Raw genomic sequence first — 17,155 nt, 5'->3', positions numbered from 1 at the left:
TCTTCTCCACTCGCCTCACTGCTAACCCAAAATGGCCGCCTGCAAGTCTGTGGCTTTTACCAGTCCTTGTCACCATAGCAACCCCCCCTCACCTGGACCTGGGCCCACCTGGCTCCACCTATTGGGAGATGAACTATAATGAAACGAAAAAAAAATTAAGTTAACCTTTGTTAAAAGACCAGAAGCATTTTTATTAGATATTTTAGGGCAGGATTTACCAAAAATTAAGAATAATCCATTCATGTATGTGACAACAGTGGCCAGAATTTAACTAGCTCAAAGATGGAAAGGCGATGAAATACCAGCAAAAGAACACTGGCAAGAAAAGTTGGTGGAATACGCTGAAATGGCGAAGCTAACTGAGAGACTTAAAGATAAGGACAATAATGACTTTTTAAAAGATTGGGAACGTTTTAAGATGTATATATAGAAACAATGTGTAGAAATGAACTCACTGGCAGGATTTGAGTGATACACTTACAGAGGACAAATACAAATAGAAAATACAATTATGAGGTAAAAATGAGAAGGAAGAGACAAATGTTATTACCTTCATTTTAATATATAAGGAATACAAAATTATAAGCAAAAGAAACAGAGGTGTTATAAACCGGGGGGGGGGGGTTAATTGAAATTGTACAATGTAATTTGAATTTTTGATTATAATAAAATTTCTTTAATTCATATATTAAAAGTGGCTCCTCTTACTTAAGGGCCGTACAGACCTCACGGGACACCAGAGCAGATTCCCTTGTTGCTTTTTTGAGTCGACCAGCAATGGAGGTTGCATTTCCTTATTTACAGGAGGGCTGTTGCTAAAGCACATGACATGCTCTTCACACTTAGTTATCTATTAGGAACACAGGCACAAATTAGTGTGTGTGTGTGTGTGTGTGTGTTTGTATTTGCAAACTACCCCACTCTCTGAGCAGTGAGATTCCAGGGGTCCCAGGCGCTTCTCCAGATTCACTTTCATTGGAATAAAGGTCAGTGGAGACTGTGTTGTCTTTATGATATCTAGCTTTATTTACTCGCATACACAACCGGAGTGTAGGACGGAGGGGCTCACAGCATCAACACCTAAACAGATTGCTTCTACATTAGTCACAGCTTTGGGTCTGGCACAGAGCAAGCTGGTTTGGGGGTTTCCCACAACTCTCTCTGGGTCTTGCTTTCCTGCCTAGCAGCCAGGTGAGATGGGAGGGGGAGGACAGCCCCCCCATTAGCTGCACCTCTTGTAACCCAGCTCCTTCATTGGGAATGCTGAGGAGGACACTCTATGGCCAGCGAAGGCCCTTGTCTTGCCAAGAACCTTGTCTGTGGGAATTGTGCATCCATAATGCTATGGAAAGGGTGAATGTCTTCTAGAATTCTCTGGTGTCACCAGAAGAGGAAGCCGTTCTTTTCAGTTAGGTCTGTTCTCAACTGCAGAGGATGATCAGCCTTGGGAGCCTCTTGGGGAGATGGAAGTGATGAAAGGACTGAATCCATGGGGGAGAGCTACTTGCTCTGAGATGGGGGGGACCTTAGGGCAAAGGCCAGCAGAGAAGGGATGCTGTTGGCTGCTGGTTTCTGTTCCTCCCCACTTTCCCAAAGGGTGTTACATCGGAGGTCCTGTGGGAGGAAAGAGCGCCTTGGAGTCAGGGGCCAATCTGGGCCAAAGTGGCCCCCACTGCCCCCACCACGGAGTCCCTGGCACTCCTGGACCATGAGGGATGCCAGCTTTGGTCTTGGACCAATCTGGGGGGTCAAACTCTCAGTATTTCTTTCTCCCATTGCTAGTGTAACATGATATCCATGTTTACAACTTCTGTACTGTCTGTGTAAGAATCGAAGTCAGTCTGTAAATCACTTCCATCCTTTGTTTCCTCTTACTCTGACCGAGGATTTTCGGCTGTAAATAAAGCTTGATGTCACATTCCACCACAGTTTGCAGCACATCTGCAAGGAGAAGGACATGGGGACAGGTGAGTCCGTCCCTGAGCACCTGGCAAGGCTCTTCCAAGAGTTTTCTCCTGGATTCCAAGTCCTACTACAGGGGAGGAGGGACACCCCAGGCCTTGGGGGAAAATCCTGGCCTCCTTCAACCAGAACATGGCTCCCCAGGCTAAGGAGATGGTCAATATCCGGTTCCACTCCAGCCTTTTAAAATTTAAATATCAAAACAGATCCCAACTTTCAGAGCATGTAAATCACAGGAGTGGAAAGACCGCTGCGCCACTCACAAAAATAGGACTATACTTCCTTCTCCCACCTTTAAAGAATACGTAAGGAATCCGAATCAACCCAAGTCTGCTTTCCTCCGCCAACCTCTTCAAGCCAAAAGACAGCACTTCCCCGTCCCCGGGCAAAACCCCCTGGCCTTTCATTGATAGACTCGCCACCACGCCTGTGGTGTTTACCTCACAGGGACTGACTGAGCAGGCGGCGAGATGCTTTCAGCCTCAGACACTTGGTGGGTTCTGAAATGATCATGCAGGCCAGATTCACGACCCTGACGGGCTGGATTCAGGCCAGGGAACGTAGTTTGAGTGTGGGAAAATGATTGCTTGTACATGAGAGCATGAGCAAATTTCTTATTATTACAGGGTGATTTCATAGCTAGAAGCATCCTTGGAGCATGAACAGAGCGTGAACAGCTCGTGCTGTCCTATATGATTGGCTAACGTGGCATGGCCTGATGCTCGCATGGTCTAGTGCGAAGGTCCTTATCTGCTTGCTAGAACAAATTGCTTGGCTTGTACTTTGTATCTTTCTGATTTCACACAATAAAAAGCTGTGCTGCATTAGCCCTAGGAGCAGCCATATTTCGGAACCTACTATGGTGTGAGACTGATTTTTCCTTGAATGCCGAGAAGCAACTCGACAATTGGTGCCCCGTGTGACTGCCTTCGGACTTCACGTTGTTTTTCATTGTTCAGCACTCACCAACACGTCGTTCATCCACGTAGTGGATCCCTGGTGAGTGCTCCCGTGTGACTGCCTTCGGACTTCACGTTGTTTTTCATTGTTCAGCACTCACCAACACGTCGTTCATCCACGTTGTGGATCCCTGGTGAGTGCTCCCGTGTGATTTCTTTCGGACTTCATGCTGTTTTACAACGTTCAGCCTCACCTCGCCCGGCAGGGCTGCAGACGCGTCGTTCATCCACGTAGTGGATCCCCGGTGAGAGCTCCCGTGTGAATGTGATTCTGGACTTCGTTACGGACTTATCAGCACTTATCTCCGCCCGGACAGGGCAAAAGGCGCCTCCCTCATCCTCCTAAGGATCCCTCCGGTAAGTGCTCCCTGCTCTTTTTGCAACTCTTGCAATCATGGGAAAGTCTCTCTCTGCACCACAGAAATTTTTTTTTAAAGACCTTAAATTCCTTTTGGCCAGTAACAACCTTGCTGTTCAGAAAGCTGACCTTAAGTCCCTTATAATAGCCCTGGACACTCACTGTCCCTGGTTCCCCCAGGACGGAAATTGGGAGTTAGACGATTGGAAAAAAATTGGACACTTCTTTCAAAATCATCCTCAGATTGATGTCAAGGTTTTGCATGCCTGGTGTAACGTCTACAAAGCTATGTCGTGCTTAACTCCTTCAAACATTCTTCTGGCTGCCGCAACAGCTTCTTCGCCCGCCCTCCCAGCTCCCACTTTGCCTGCCTCAAACCTACCTCCTAAACCGCCGGACATTTTCCCTTCGGCTCCTCCTGTCACTCCCCTGCATTCTTCAAATTCTGCAGCACCCCCCGCTCCTCCACCTCCTCCGCCCAAGGCATCTGGCACCGCTTCCACCCCACTTCAAGAATCTCTTCGCGCCGCTGCTCCGTTGCTAGCTTTTGATTCTACAACTCCTAATCTTTTTCCTGTGATTGCTCCTGCCGCGCCAGGGGGAGGCCCAGCCCGGCACGAACAGTTTGATTTGAGATTCATAAAGGAACTGTATTCTTCTGTCAAGGACAATGGCCCTGCACCCCCAGCCCCCATCATGCTGAACCAAACTGATGTTCTTGATGGGCTGACGGGAGGAGGCAATTTTCTTACTATTGCCCAACAGTTGGCCCTTGATCCTATGTATTGGGCAGCCACCACCGCTGCTGCCCAAGAAGCTTTGTCCTCTGTTCCTGATGACAAGAATGAGCGCGGTGGCAGCATCAGACAGGGCCCTACAGAGCCTTATGGACAATTTGTCAATCGCTTGAATAACACCCTTAAACGGCAAGTTCAAGACGTAGCAGCCCAAGAAGTGATCGTACACCAGCTTGCGTTTGATAATGCGAATGAGGACTGTAAGCAAGCACTACGCCCTTTGATGGCAACTCCCAATGTAGCCATTGCAGATATGCTTAAAGCCTGCCAATCGGTGGGGACTGAGACGCATAAAGCTCGCCTGCTAGCCACGGCTCTGTCCTCCACCGTGTCCCAGAATCCTGCAAAGGATAAAACCTGCTTTGGATGTGGCAAAGTGGACCATTTTCGTGCGCAGTGCAGATCTACCGCACAGCAATGTCACTCCAGCACAAAGTGCCCCATCTTTGATACAGGCCAGGACTTGTCAATTTTCTGAAGCACATCTTAGATCACATATTGGTCACCCTGGTTATTTGGCAACAGGAATTTTACGCCTGCTGAACTTCATTTCTGGAAGGAAGAAATATTGCAGCGTCCTTTAGTGTCTTACAGGTTGCTTCCAGATCCACAGTGGAAGGGTCCAACTTCTTTGATTTCCTGCGTTCGACCTTGGCGCTCTTCTGTTGCCTCGTCTTCGCCCAAGGAGACACCAACACCTTGAAACCGTATTTTACGCTGTTTGCCGGTGATGACCTCTCACCTGACCTCAACCCGCATTGCAGTTGGAGACATCGCCATATTGATGTGCCCTGGATTACGTCACCTTCCACAGCGGTTCCAGTGTTTCCTGGCACGTTGAAAGGCCATCTTCAACCCTATCGCGTTGGCCCCCCTTCCCCCTGGGAAGCCACCGTTTCTACCACTTATCGTTACAGTTTTGCCGCCTCTTGTCTGGGAAATGAACCTGGCTTTGAAGGATGCCCTCGTCAGACCGGCATCGCTTGGGTTTTGCCCCCCAATAGCGACCATCCCATCTGTGTCACCACGTTTCGTTGGGTTTGGATTTTTGGCTCCGCAATGCACGGAGCAGTACATGAGGCCTATTTACAGCAAATGGGCTCCTGTATCTGCAGAAATGGCTGTGTGGCTTCTCCTGGTTTGTGGTTTTTACATGCCAATAATCGAGCCACGAAATATCACGCAGGTTGCTCGGAAACAGCTATTGGAATAATTTACCATTCTCACCCTTATTGCCCCCCCGAGCAACCAATATGGCATCGTCCTGAGTGGCCCCACAATTCCACTTCAAACGGATGGAGCCTCTCCGTGAACTTTGTAAAACGCCGCTTTCGTCGTGCTGCTTTTTTGCAGAAGGCCAGGAGGCCTGAACTTTATCATCAGATTTGGACTAACAATACTTACGTTAGAGACATTAATCATTTTGCTTCTATGCTTAACCTTTCTGATTGTTGGATGTCTATGCATATCCCTCCTCAATCAAAAAGATCTGGCATTCTATTACATGGTATTCCTATAAATGCTTCATATAAGATTAGCAATAATATGAAGGACAATCGCATAAGTTTACCTCCTGTATTTCTATCGCTTGTAGAATTAGCTCCTTATTGTTTTCATTTTAATCACAATAGCAAAAAATTTTTAGGTCATTATCCATATTGTAATTGGACACATGAATACATTAATGGATCTTCTTGTTTTCTTAATGTTACAACCATGAGTGGCAGACCAAAGGTTTTAATTAATAATGTCACAACTTACATGACCTATGAACAACAAGCTGCGTGTAGAGACTTTTATGTTTGGTTCGACTGGATGAGAAAGAGCAGCAGAACTACATGTTTGCTTCAATCTGATTTATGGTTATTTTGTGGCACACGTGCCTACAAAGAAATCCCCTCTGCCTTTTCTGGTACCTGCACGTTAGGTATAGTAGTACCCTTGGTATATAAAATAGATAAGCTCCCAGCGGTCCGTTTGCGTAACAGAAGGGAAGTACTATCACCTATTTCTCAATATACAGGGACGGCCATCTCTAGGTCCCTTCTGCCTTCTTTAGGTGCAGCCATGAATTACCATGATTTGCATAAATTGGCAAACTGGACAGAAAATTTGTTTAATTCCACCATTTTGGCTTTAAAAATGATTAACAAAGAAATATCAGAAATAAGAAATGTAGTTCTTCAACATCATTATGCTTTAGATGTGATCCTTGCTTCTAAAGGTGGAATTTGTGCCTTAATTCATTCTCATTGCTGCATGTATATAACTGATCAATCGACCAATATCTCTGCTACTATTGATCATATGGAACAAATGATAGCCCATAATCCTTTGAATCCACCTGAAGGTTTTGATCCATGGGAGTGGTTGTCTTCTTGGTTACCTAATGGATTATGGTTAAGAAAAATACTATTGATTGTAATTGCATGTATTGCTGGCTTCATTATGGTGTGTTGTTGCATTCAATGCATACCCTCTTTGATTTCCCAATGCACTGCATGGTGGTACCGACCACGGCCCACCACAGGGGTTACAAGAGGAATTTATGTTGCAAAGTGTAGACGCTTAGGCAATGAAGTGTACGATTTGGACTAATGGTCCCTCTTTTCCTCTAATAATATAAACAAGAAAAGGGGATATGTGGGAAAATGATTGCTTGTACATGAGAGCATGAGCAAATTTCTTATTATTACAGGGTGATTTCATAGCTAGAAGCATCCTTGGAGCATGAACAGAGCGTGAACAGCTCGTGCTGTCCTATATGATTGGCTAACGTGGCATGGCCTGATGCTCGCATGGTCTAGTGCGAAGGTCCTTATCTGCTTGCTAGAACAAATTGCTTGGCTTGTACTTTGTATCTTTCTGATTTCACACAATAAAAAGCTGTGCTGCATTAGCCCTAGGAGCAGCCATATTTCGGAACCTACTATGGTGTGAGACTGATTTTTCCTTGAATGCCGAGAAGCAACTCGACATTTGAGGACCCCTGTTCTACAGTGATGGGGACATTCTGCATTCCAAGCAGATGCTCTAGGGCTCCCCGTATTTCCCTAGTCTTTCAACATTATGCTATCAGCAGCCATGGAGATTCCACCTTCCTCTTTTGAAAGGAGAAAACTCACCTGATTAATAATAATAATAATAATAATAATAATAATAATAATAATATATTTATACCCTGCCCATCTGGCTGGGTTTCCCCAGCCACTCTGGGCGGCTTCCAACAAAATATTAAAATACAATAGTCCATCAAATATTAAAAGCTCCCCTAAACATAATAAGAACAACCATCCATTTCTGGAAAGGGAAATGGCATACTTTTGTATATTAGTATAAAAAGCATGCATAAGAAGGTATTACTCATTTATGACGAGAATAGGATTTATTTCTTTTGAACTTCGCTGGGTTCCTCCTTGGCAGCCAGTGCCATTGTTTCAGCAGGGCTAGAACTCGGGACCCGCTGCCTTGAGGGACTTCTAAGAGCAGTTGGGCAGGGGAAAGGTCTCCCTTGGGAGGTGGTGGACTCTCCTTCCTTGGAGGTTTCTCAGCAGAGATCGGAGGGCCATCTGCCATGGATGCTTGAGCTGAGATTCCTGCATTGCTGGGGGTTGTAGTAGTAATAATAATAATAATAATAATAATAATTATTATTATTATTATTATTATTTATACCCCGCCCATCTGGCTGGGTTTCTCCAGCCACTCTGGGCAGCTTCCATTCAAACACTAAAATACAATAACCTATTAAACAGGGCTGCCTATTTAGGGAACTAGACCCGGCCCCCTCTTGCTTCGGGTTGGACTAGATGACCCTGGGATCCCCTCCTCTCTCTCCACTCCTGAATTCCAGGAGGAGCTTCCTTGCCTCCTGCAAAGCCCTTTTCCCTGCAAGCTCTTCCTCTGGTTTCTGGCCAAGGGAGGGAGATGCTCAGAGTCCAGCCAGGAGCCTCACCCCCCAGAGGATATCTGGGCATGGGCGGAGCCGGGGGGCATCTGCCCCCCTAACTGCAGAAGAAATAATAAGAATCTGAGAGAGGGCTGAGCTGGGTGGACTCGGCTTGGCAAGGGTTAAAGGGAACTGAGCTGCCTTCCTAGAGAGGACAGGAAGCAAGGGGGCAGGTCCTCTAGAGCCAAGGCCCCTCCCTCCCCAGTCCTTTCCTTGCTTTGGGGTCTCTCCTGCAAGGGCTGCCTCGCTCTCCCCTCCTGGGATCTGGTGAGTCTCCTCTCTCCCCCCCCAGAGGGTGCAGTGGGGAGACGGTGGGGGTCCCAGAGCTGCAGCAGGGGAGGGTGCCTGGGGGGCCTGATCTGCTCCTGCAGGGGGGGGGACCCCAAGTCAGGGAGGAGGAGAGGGTCCTGCCAGGGAGGGGCCAGGGCTGCCACGCTCTCCTTCCTGCAGATCAGAGGATCCCAAACCCATTGGCCTATCCCCCCCCCCCGTTCAGAAAAAATCTCCCTTCTTTATACAAAGGAGTCCCTGGGACTTTAACTCTCTGTGATGTCGCTCAGCCTCATTGCACAACAGAGGAAACATCTGTAAATGGTTTTCCAAAGCTGGACGAAGAGGTGGACTAGCCCCCCCCCCAAAAAAAAGGTGGGAGAGAAAGGGCAGGAATAAAGAGAGTGATCCCAGCCCAAAGTCTGCCTGCTGCATTGGGGACCAGTTTTCCAGTCATTTCCTAGGGCAGCTCCCCACGGAGGCCACTGCAGCAATCCCCTCGCACCCAGAGCAGGGCATCCCAGGACCACATCCTCTCTGTCCCAAAGGGATTGTTGCTGGCAAAGCAGCCGGAAATGGGCACTGCTACTCACTGAGCCTCCAGGGACCTTGGCATCAATGGCTGTGTGTTAAGCTGCCTAACAGAATAATAGTAATAAATTGCCAGCCTAAATTTCAAGAGAGATGTCTTTGGCCCTGCCCACTTGGCCCTCAGGGGGTTGGCCAGATACATACCTGGCCCTCAGAGCAAAGAAAAAGGGACCCCACCCCAGAAGTCTATTCTGAGAGTGGCAGAGAGTCCAAGTGCAAGAAAAGGAGACAGAAGCAGTGGAGTGGGTGTAGGTGTGGGGGGCAACTCCTGAGGACCCCCACTAGAACAAAGCATCCATTTTTCACAAGATAGAAACGACTCCTTTGTCAGTAGGTTCCGACGTCTTCAATTGACTGGAATGATGGAGAAACCAGGTTGATTAATCTGACAGAAATCCCTTCCGTTGCCTCCACATTTTGCATTGCTAGAAGGCTAGAGACTTGTTTCTTCTCTTTCAAAAAGATAGCTCATGGTCTGGGATATGGTACAGTCATGCTTGCTCAGGGAACCATTCCCCCCCTGTCCTACAAATTCTGTAACAGAACAATGTATTTGCTTTGTAGGATTTGCTAGAGCTTCTCATTTAGACGGGCAGAACTTGGTAGAAGACCAAAGGGTTCCTTCCGATCTCTCAGAGGCTTCCTGAGAGCACAGATGGATGAGCAAGACTCGGCTGGCCCTGAAGCAGGAAAAGGCCATGCCAGCCAAACTGGGAGCAGTGGGGGATTCTGGGAAAACTCTGTGCAGAAGATCCATGGTGAGGTGGACACCCTCTGCTCAGAGGTGCAGAGCCAGCAGGTGAGACAGTTCTGCTGCCAGGAGGCCAAAGGACCCCGAGAGGTTTGCAGCCGACTCTACCACTTTGACCATCAGTGGCTGAAGCCAGAAAGGCACACGAAAGCTGAGATGCTGGACCTGGTGATCTTGGAGCAGTTCCTGGCTGTCCTTCCACCGGAGATGGAGAGCTGGGTGAGGGAATGCGGAACGGAGACCAGTTCCCAGGCGGTGGCCCTGGCCGAAGGTTTCCTCCTGAGTCAGGCAGAGGAGAGAAAGCAGGTGAGAGAGCCTTTCCTCTGGATACTCCCAAGGGGCTCCAAACAGGACAGAGAACATCCCATAATGGTCTGCTGATGGCCCATCCTTTTTCTGGGAAAGCATCCATGGAATGAGATCTCGTACCCTTTAAGTCTTTGTCATTCTCTTTCTAGTATTTCTCCCCATTATCTGTTTTGAATCCTTGTTTCTTTTCCAGGGAAAGGATCTCTTTGCAGAAATGGACCTGGATTCCTGTGAGGCAGAGAGGCCTCCGTTGGACACCAGAGAGAGGTCACTGGGTAAGGAGGAAGGTGGTTTTTCTCCGTTTGGTCTCATTCTGTTGGTTTTCCAACTCATCTGAGGGTTCTCTTCATCTTGTTTTGGGGGGAAACAGTTGGGAACAAGGGTCCAGAAGAGGGGAGATGTATTTTTTCACAACAAACATATGAAATGGGCACAAACGTCCAAATGCTCTCAGCAGGTAAAGCTTTCTCAAAGGCCCATCTGTAGTTAGAGATGCCCTGTTTCACCTGTGAGAGAAGCAGGCACTCCTGGCATCCTGCTTACCTTTTCTCTCTTGCAGGTGACAGAATGATGCCGGCAAGACCTCCTGATCCGTCTTTTCATGGGGGCAGAAGGGAAGCAGCAGCTGTGGAACCAGATCAGGTCAGGGGAAGCTGCCTTGTGGGGCCAGAGGCCGAGAGATGGAGCAATGTCATGGACTGGTTGGGCACAGATGAATGGTGGGAGGAAGCAGCCAGGGAACCAGGAAGGAAAACGGCTCAGAGCCGAAGGAGTGGAGGTGGAAGAAGGATGGGCGGTCAGAGGGAGAAGAGGGAGAAGCCTGGGAAGAGGAGGTGTCAGAAGCTGAAGGGGTAACAGGGCTTAGTGAGCTGGGAGACTCTGTGGCAGAATGCAGTGCAGAATCAGAGGCAGAAGAGGAAGGATGCGAGTGGGAGAAGAAGGTCGAGAGGCAGAGGTGAGTCAGGAGAAGGAGGAGCCACCGGGGGCTCCCTCTCCTTCTGCCAGAAGGCACTCTCTCTCCTTGTCTCCCAGAGTCAAGAGACCCCCTGCTAGATCATCCAAGACAGATGCCCATCCAAAAGAGGCTTTTTTTTAAAGTAATATTTATTAAAGTTTTGACAATATAACACAAACAATAACAACAAAACAACACAAATACAAAAAATAAACAATCAAACAATAAAAAATACACAAAATTAGTTTAAGCCTTCTATAGTATAACTTTCATTAGCTTGTTTCTTTGACCTCCTCACACCTCCCTTTTTTGTATTCTGCTTCAATTTGTTATTTCAGCAAATCCTTTCCATCTTTCCCAAATTTTTATCCATATTTTATTAAAACAAGGTAATTTGACCTTTCCTGCTTTCCATCAATAATTTATTTAACATATATTTTTTAAAATACTTATGCAAAAGTCAGATTATTTAATTCCAGTCTCTTTCTAAACTTCCTTAATTTTACTATGTTTCTGTAAGTAGTCTTTAAATTTCTTCCAATCTTCTTCCACCAACTCTTCTCCCTGGTCTCGAATTCTGCCGGTCATTTCCGCCATTTCCATATAGTCCATCACCTTCATCTGCCATTCTTCCCGGGTGGGTAAATCTTGTGTCTTCCAGTATTTCGCAATGAGTATTCTTGCTGCTGTTGTAGCATACATAAAGAAAGTTCTATCCTTCTTTGGCACCAATTGGCCAACCATGCCCAAGAGGAAGGCCTCTGGTTTCTTCAGGAATACCTTTTTAATTTCATTATAGATCATTTCCCAGAAGGCCTTGATCTTTGGGCATGTCCAACAAAGGTGAAAGAATGTACCTTCCGACTCTTTACATTTCCAACATTTATTGTTGGATACATTTTTGCAAGCTTGACTGGTGTCATGTACCACCTGTAAACCATTTTCATTATATTCTCTCTTCTATCCCTATATTCCCCCATTATATTCTCTCTGCTATCCCTATTTCTTTCAAAGTACTCGTCTAGGACGACATCTACTTTTACCTCCCCACCCCCATTTTATGTTGTTATTTCTATGTATACTATGCTATGGCCACACGGTTAATGCAATAAAATCGATTGTTGTTGTACTTGGTATAACTTTATCTCTTTCAGAATCTCCTGTGATTTTGGTTTCGCTCTCAATTTCTTTTCTCCTTTTATTTTCTCCAAGATTTTGTCTTTTTTCTCATTTTGTAGTCTCTTTCTAATTGCATTCTGTTGTATCAAGAATCCTCTCATGACTGCTTTACTTGTGTCCCAAATTACTCTTTTCTCGACCGTTGTATTCAAATTTATTTCAAAATAGTCTCTCAGAGTTTTTTGGGCCTTCTTGATCACTTCTTCATTTCTAAATAAAGTGTCATTCATGCTCCATCTGAAGGATCCAATTGGTGTTAGTTTCAGTTCCATCTTAACAGCATTGTGATCAGAGCAAGTTTTAGGGCAAATTTCCACTTTTCTAATCTTCAGAGCCAACCCTCTAGTTGCCCAGATTTGGTCAATTCTTGTCCATGTCATTTTAGCCTCAGAAAAGAAAGTTCCCTCTCTTTCCAGAGGGTTCTTTAGTCTCCAAGTGTCAGTTAAGTCTAAAGTGTCCGTCATATCAAAAAAGGTTTTTGGTAGTCTACCATCCTTGGTAACTACCTGTTTCTGTGCTTTGTCCATATTGGTAGAAACCACTCCGTTCATATCCCCCATCAGGATCAAATTATACAAATAGTCCAACAGAGTCTCATGTAGCTTCTTAAAGAATTCCGATTTTCCCTCATTTGGTGCATAGATGCCTACAATTAAAAATCTCTCTCCCTGTGATTGAATTTCAATTGCCACAATTCTTCCATGCTCATCTTTAAATTTGAGTTTCGGTGATAGGCTTTTCGTTGCATAAATTACTCCTCCTCTTTTTTTAACTTTGTCCGATGAAATAAATTCTTGTCCCAATTTTTTATTACTGAGAATTTTCCTGTGTAGCCTAGTCACGTGTGTCTCTTGTAGGCAGATCAAGTCCAATTGTTCCTTTTGCAATAAGTGGAAAATTTTTCGTCTCTTCTCGGGCAAGTTACAGCCGTTAATGTTCCAGCTTAATATTTGTAATGCCATGATGTAATTACTCTGCTTTTCCTCCAACTGCACCCTGGAGTTGTTCTTCGTCTGTTGGTTTCACTCTATTGTCTAATCCAAAGGATAAGTTCGATACATCCAATACCAGTGCTCCCGGCTGTTGTCCCGTCTCCTTCTGTAGGTCTTCTTCGTACTTGTCCAAAAATTTAATTTTGTTTTCCACTGATTTTATCTTTATCTTCTTTCCTCTGTAGGTAAAGGATAAGCCTTGGGGGAATTCCCACCTGAAGTTGATTTTGTTCTTTCTCAAGTGACCCACTAGGTCATTATAGTCCCATCTGAGCTCCAAGAGATGCTTCAGGATATCCTTAAAGATCTCCACTCTTGATTGTGCGATTTCCAAAGATTTATCGTAGTGGCAGCCCAGAAATTTATCTCTTTCCTCCTTGGATCGTAGTGTTATCAGACAGTCCCTTATTCTATTTTTATCTTTCTTTCCTCCTCTTCCAAGTCTGAAAGCGGTCACGATTTTAAATCCCTCCTCATCCAGGTTCCAAAAGTCGACAAATTCTTTGGCAATAAAGTGTGTCAAGCTGCCCGTTTCCAACTCTGGGACTGCTCTGATCCTCAAGTTGGTCTGTTTGTCCCTAAGCTCAATCATAGACAATTTCAATTTATGTTCATCAAGCTGTTTCCATAAATCTGGAATTTCCTCTGATTCCAACTTTAATACTTTAGATTCTGTAGCAGACGCCTTACAGTCTGCAGTTTCGGCCTTCTCCTTGGCTTCCTCTGCGGTTTGTTTTATCTTTTTATTTTCCTTTATTAATTCCTGGATAGATTCTGTATTTCAATTCATAGAGGTAACTGCAACCTCCACTCTCTTATTTAATTGCTCCAGTGATGCATTTATTTTTTCAAATGTTTTAACAAAAGTCTCCTCTGTAATCATCACCTTAGATTGTGCTGGAGCAGCTGGAGATGGGTTAGATGAGGCCGAAAGGCCTGCCGTTGACTGCCTTCGAGACTGCTGCCACTGTCTCCCAGATCTCAAAGTCCCCTCCCGAGAGTCTTTACCATCTGCCATAACAATTGAGGAATATCAAGGTCACTCTCACAGTCTCACAGTTCTATTTTACCAGTGGAAATTTCCCTTCTCCAGCCCTTACAGCAGTTTCAAAAACTTCCTCTTGGGGGAGGTAGTTACAATGTATCCTTAAAATTCTTGTTACTTTAAAGTTCTTTAAAGTTCTTAAAGTTTTCCAAATACTTCCAATTGTAGCCAAATTTTGTTACTTTCAATTTCAAACCCTTCTTTTAAAAGTTTAAGAACGATTGGAAACAAAGACTCTACTTTCTCACCCAAAAGAGCTCCTTCAAAGTAGCAATCTCAATGTTCCATTGGCAGACCAAGTCCAGGTTTAAAGTGGTGGATTTCTCTAGTCTTAAAGTCCCTTCCCTGCAGGTTTAAAAGTGTCAGAAAGAGCACCCCCCTCTTTCTCCCTGCTACAAGAGGGGGGGGGGATTTAATCTTTCAAAAGGCTGGAATTTAGATCTTATCCATTCGGCTTTCCAAGACTTCGCTTGCAGCCTCTTTGCTTTGTACTATTTACAAAAGCAGAAGGCGAACTTCCTGTTTAAGCCTTCCCGCTGTAGCGCCAAATTAAAGTCTTTCTTTTGAAGTAGTTTCAAATTAAAGTTCTTTAAAAAGTTCCCTTGATAGTCTTCCGAATTGTTCTACTCACGGGTAGTTGTTTAGAGTCAAATTGTCCACAGGAAAGAAGTTAGCGCGCTCCGACCACAGCTGTGCGGCTTCACTCCGTGAAAAAAGCGATCGCCTCGCAGCACCGCACCACTCTCCCTTATCCGCTCCAGAAACCCCAAAAAGGGGGGGTTCCCCACGGAAACGGGGGGCGCTAAAGGTGCAAAAGAGGCTTGTTTTATTTCTAGATTGGTAACTGAATGCAAAAATAGGTTTCTAAGCAGTGGACAAATGAGAACAAATAGCGGCCTGGATTCACCTAACCAGCCCCATCGGCTGTAAAATGGGGCCTGTCTCCAATTCCTCCCCTTCTCCATGCCCCCATGAACCCCTTGAATTTGGCTCTAGTTCTTAGGAGGGAACAGCTCAGGAGGAGAGGAGAAAGTGGATCCTTCCATTGGGGAAACCGGAATGCTTGCATAGGCAGAATGACTTGAATAACACAAGGTGGAGTACAACTTATTTGCACAAAAACGAATACCCATAATTTAAACTTAGAATAAAATAAGCATCCATAAATAAAATGTGCAGCAAAGCAATCCTGTTGAAACAACTCCCCTGCGTGAGTGCCTTGCTCCTGCCACTCACCACCTGGCCCAGGGCGGGGCCTGAAGCCTCATAAGGACGGTTGCTGCTGCTGCTGCTGCTGGCCAGGTGGACTTGGAGCGGTGCAATGTTCTTTTTAAAATGTTTTTTTAAAAATTCTTTTTTCCCCTTTTGATTACAGTGCTACCCCTCAAGACGAAATTAATCCGTTCTGCGGGTGCCTTCATCTTGCAGGGATTTTCGTCTTGCGGAGCTCCGCTATCAGCGGATCAGCTGATAAGCGGTAATTGACAGATTAGCGGCTTAGCGGATAAGCGGCAATTTGCAGATAAGCGGCTTAGCGCCTTTCAGAAAAGGCAAAAAAAGGGGAGACCACGAAAAAAATTTCATTTTGTGAGAAAACCCCATAGAAAAAATCGTCTTGCGAAGCAGAAAAAATATCAGAAAGCCCTTTCGTCTTGCGCGTTTTTTGCTTAGCGGGGCATTTGTCTAGCGGGGTAGCACTGTACTTTTTTGTGGGGGGTGGGGTGGATGTTTGGTTGGGTTCGGGAATTTGTTTGATTTTAATGTGTTTGCAATTTTTACAGTTTTTTGTTTGTATTGTTTTATTGTGGGTTCTTTCTGTTTTTTGAGGGTTTTATTTTGTTCTTAAGGGGGGTCAGGGCTGCCAGCCCACAAAATAGCTGGGGCATGTTCCATGGGGGGGATGCACTGGGGCAACCGATCTCAGTGATCACGGGTAGGAGGAGGAGTTACGCTAAGACCAGACCATGTCATTACAGAGGAGGCAGGTTTAGTCGTTGTTGGAGGACTATCCCTGCCTCCAGGCCTGGTACTGACTGGACGGATACTAGAATCAGCAAGGGATACCCACATGACCTGAAGGTGCTGCTGTGCAATGCCAGGTCAATGATTCATAAAACCGCGACCCTTCCCCTCTGCATGGAGGTGGGACCGATTCAGATGGTCCGCCCCGCCACTTAATGGCTCCAAATGGTTTCCAGAGAGTGGTAGGGGATGCTTTATCCCATGTTGATGGCCTTTCAGCTGATTCCCTGGTGGCCCGCTGGAATGTGGAGTTAACCAGGGCTATTGACTGTTTGGCTCCGAAGCGCCCTCTCCGATTGCATGGAGCCCAGACAGCCCTGTGGTTTTCCACGGATCTGAGGGAAATGAAACAATCAATGAGGCGGCTAGAGCGCCGGTGACGGATAACTCATTCTGAAGCTGACCGGACACGGGTTAGAGCTCAATGTCGAGCCTACCAAGTGGCGGTAGCAATGGCAAAGAAGACTTTCTTCGCCGCCTCTATTGCATCTGCAGAAAACAGCAGCAGGAGACTTGTTCAGGGGGTTCGCAATTTAGTGGAACTACCTGCTACATCGGGGCCCAGTATGGGCCACATGATCTCCTGCAATGATTTTGCAAAGTTTTTTGCAGATAAAGTCACTCAGATTCAGGAAGAGGTAGACTCCACCGTGGGAGCAGGGCCGGGGCGGGAGAGTGCTAGTGTCCTGTCTAGTCAAGTTTTGTGGGATCAGTTGCAATCTGTTACCTTCGGGGATGTGGACAGACTGCTTGGACAAGTGAAACCAACCACCTGTCTCCTTGATTCATGCCCATCCTGGCTTATAAAAGCTAGCCGGGAAGGGCTGGGAGATGGGCTTCGTGGGGTCGTGAATGCTTCTCTCTGTGAGGGAGCCTTCCCAGACCCGCTGAAAGAGGCAGTTATCAAACCGCTTATTAAAGAACCATCTTTAGATGGTGCCAATATGGCTAACTATCGCCCAGTCTCAAATCTTCCATTCTTGGGCAAGGTGATTGAGCGAGTGGTTGCTGAACAA

At 46.1% G+C, this 17,155-nt stretch overlaps 2 protein-coding genes across 2 annotated transcripts in view; both read left to right on the top strand.

The window, feature by feature from the left end:
• Positions 1 to 17,155, top strand: part of LOC309368831 (uncharacterized protein) — a gene marked incomplete at its 3' end in the record, with an annotated part of 138,170 nt that overhangs the window by 116,767 nt on the left and 4,248 nt on the right. The window lies entirely within an intron of this gene.
• Positions 8,212 to 17,155, top strand: part of LOC309369108 (uncharacterized protein) — a 91,057-nt gene continuing 82,113 nt past the window's right edge. The window contains exon 1 of the mRNA XM_081909786.1: positions 8,212 to 8,292. The gene's annotated coding sequence lies outside the window, so the exon portion shown is untranslated. The remainder of the gene's footprint in view (positions 8,293 to 17,155) is intronic.

This window comes from Podarcis melisellensis (assembly GCF_964234715.1).
Source record: "Podarcis melisellensis genome assembly, chromosome: 4".
NCBI classification, from domain to species: domain Eukaryota; kingdom Metazoa; phylum Chordata; class Lepidosauria; order Squamata; family Lacertidae; genus Podarcis; species Podarcis melisellensis.
Note: the sequence above shows the minus strand (reverse complement) of the source record. Positions and strands in the feature narration are given on the sequence as shown.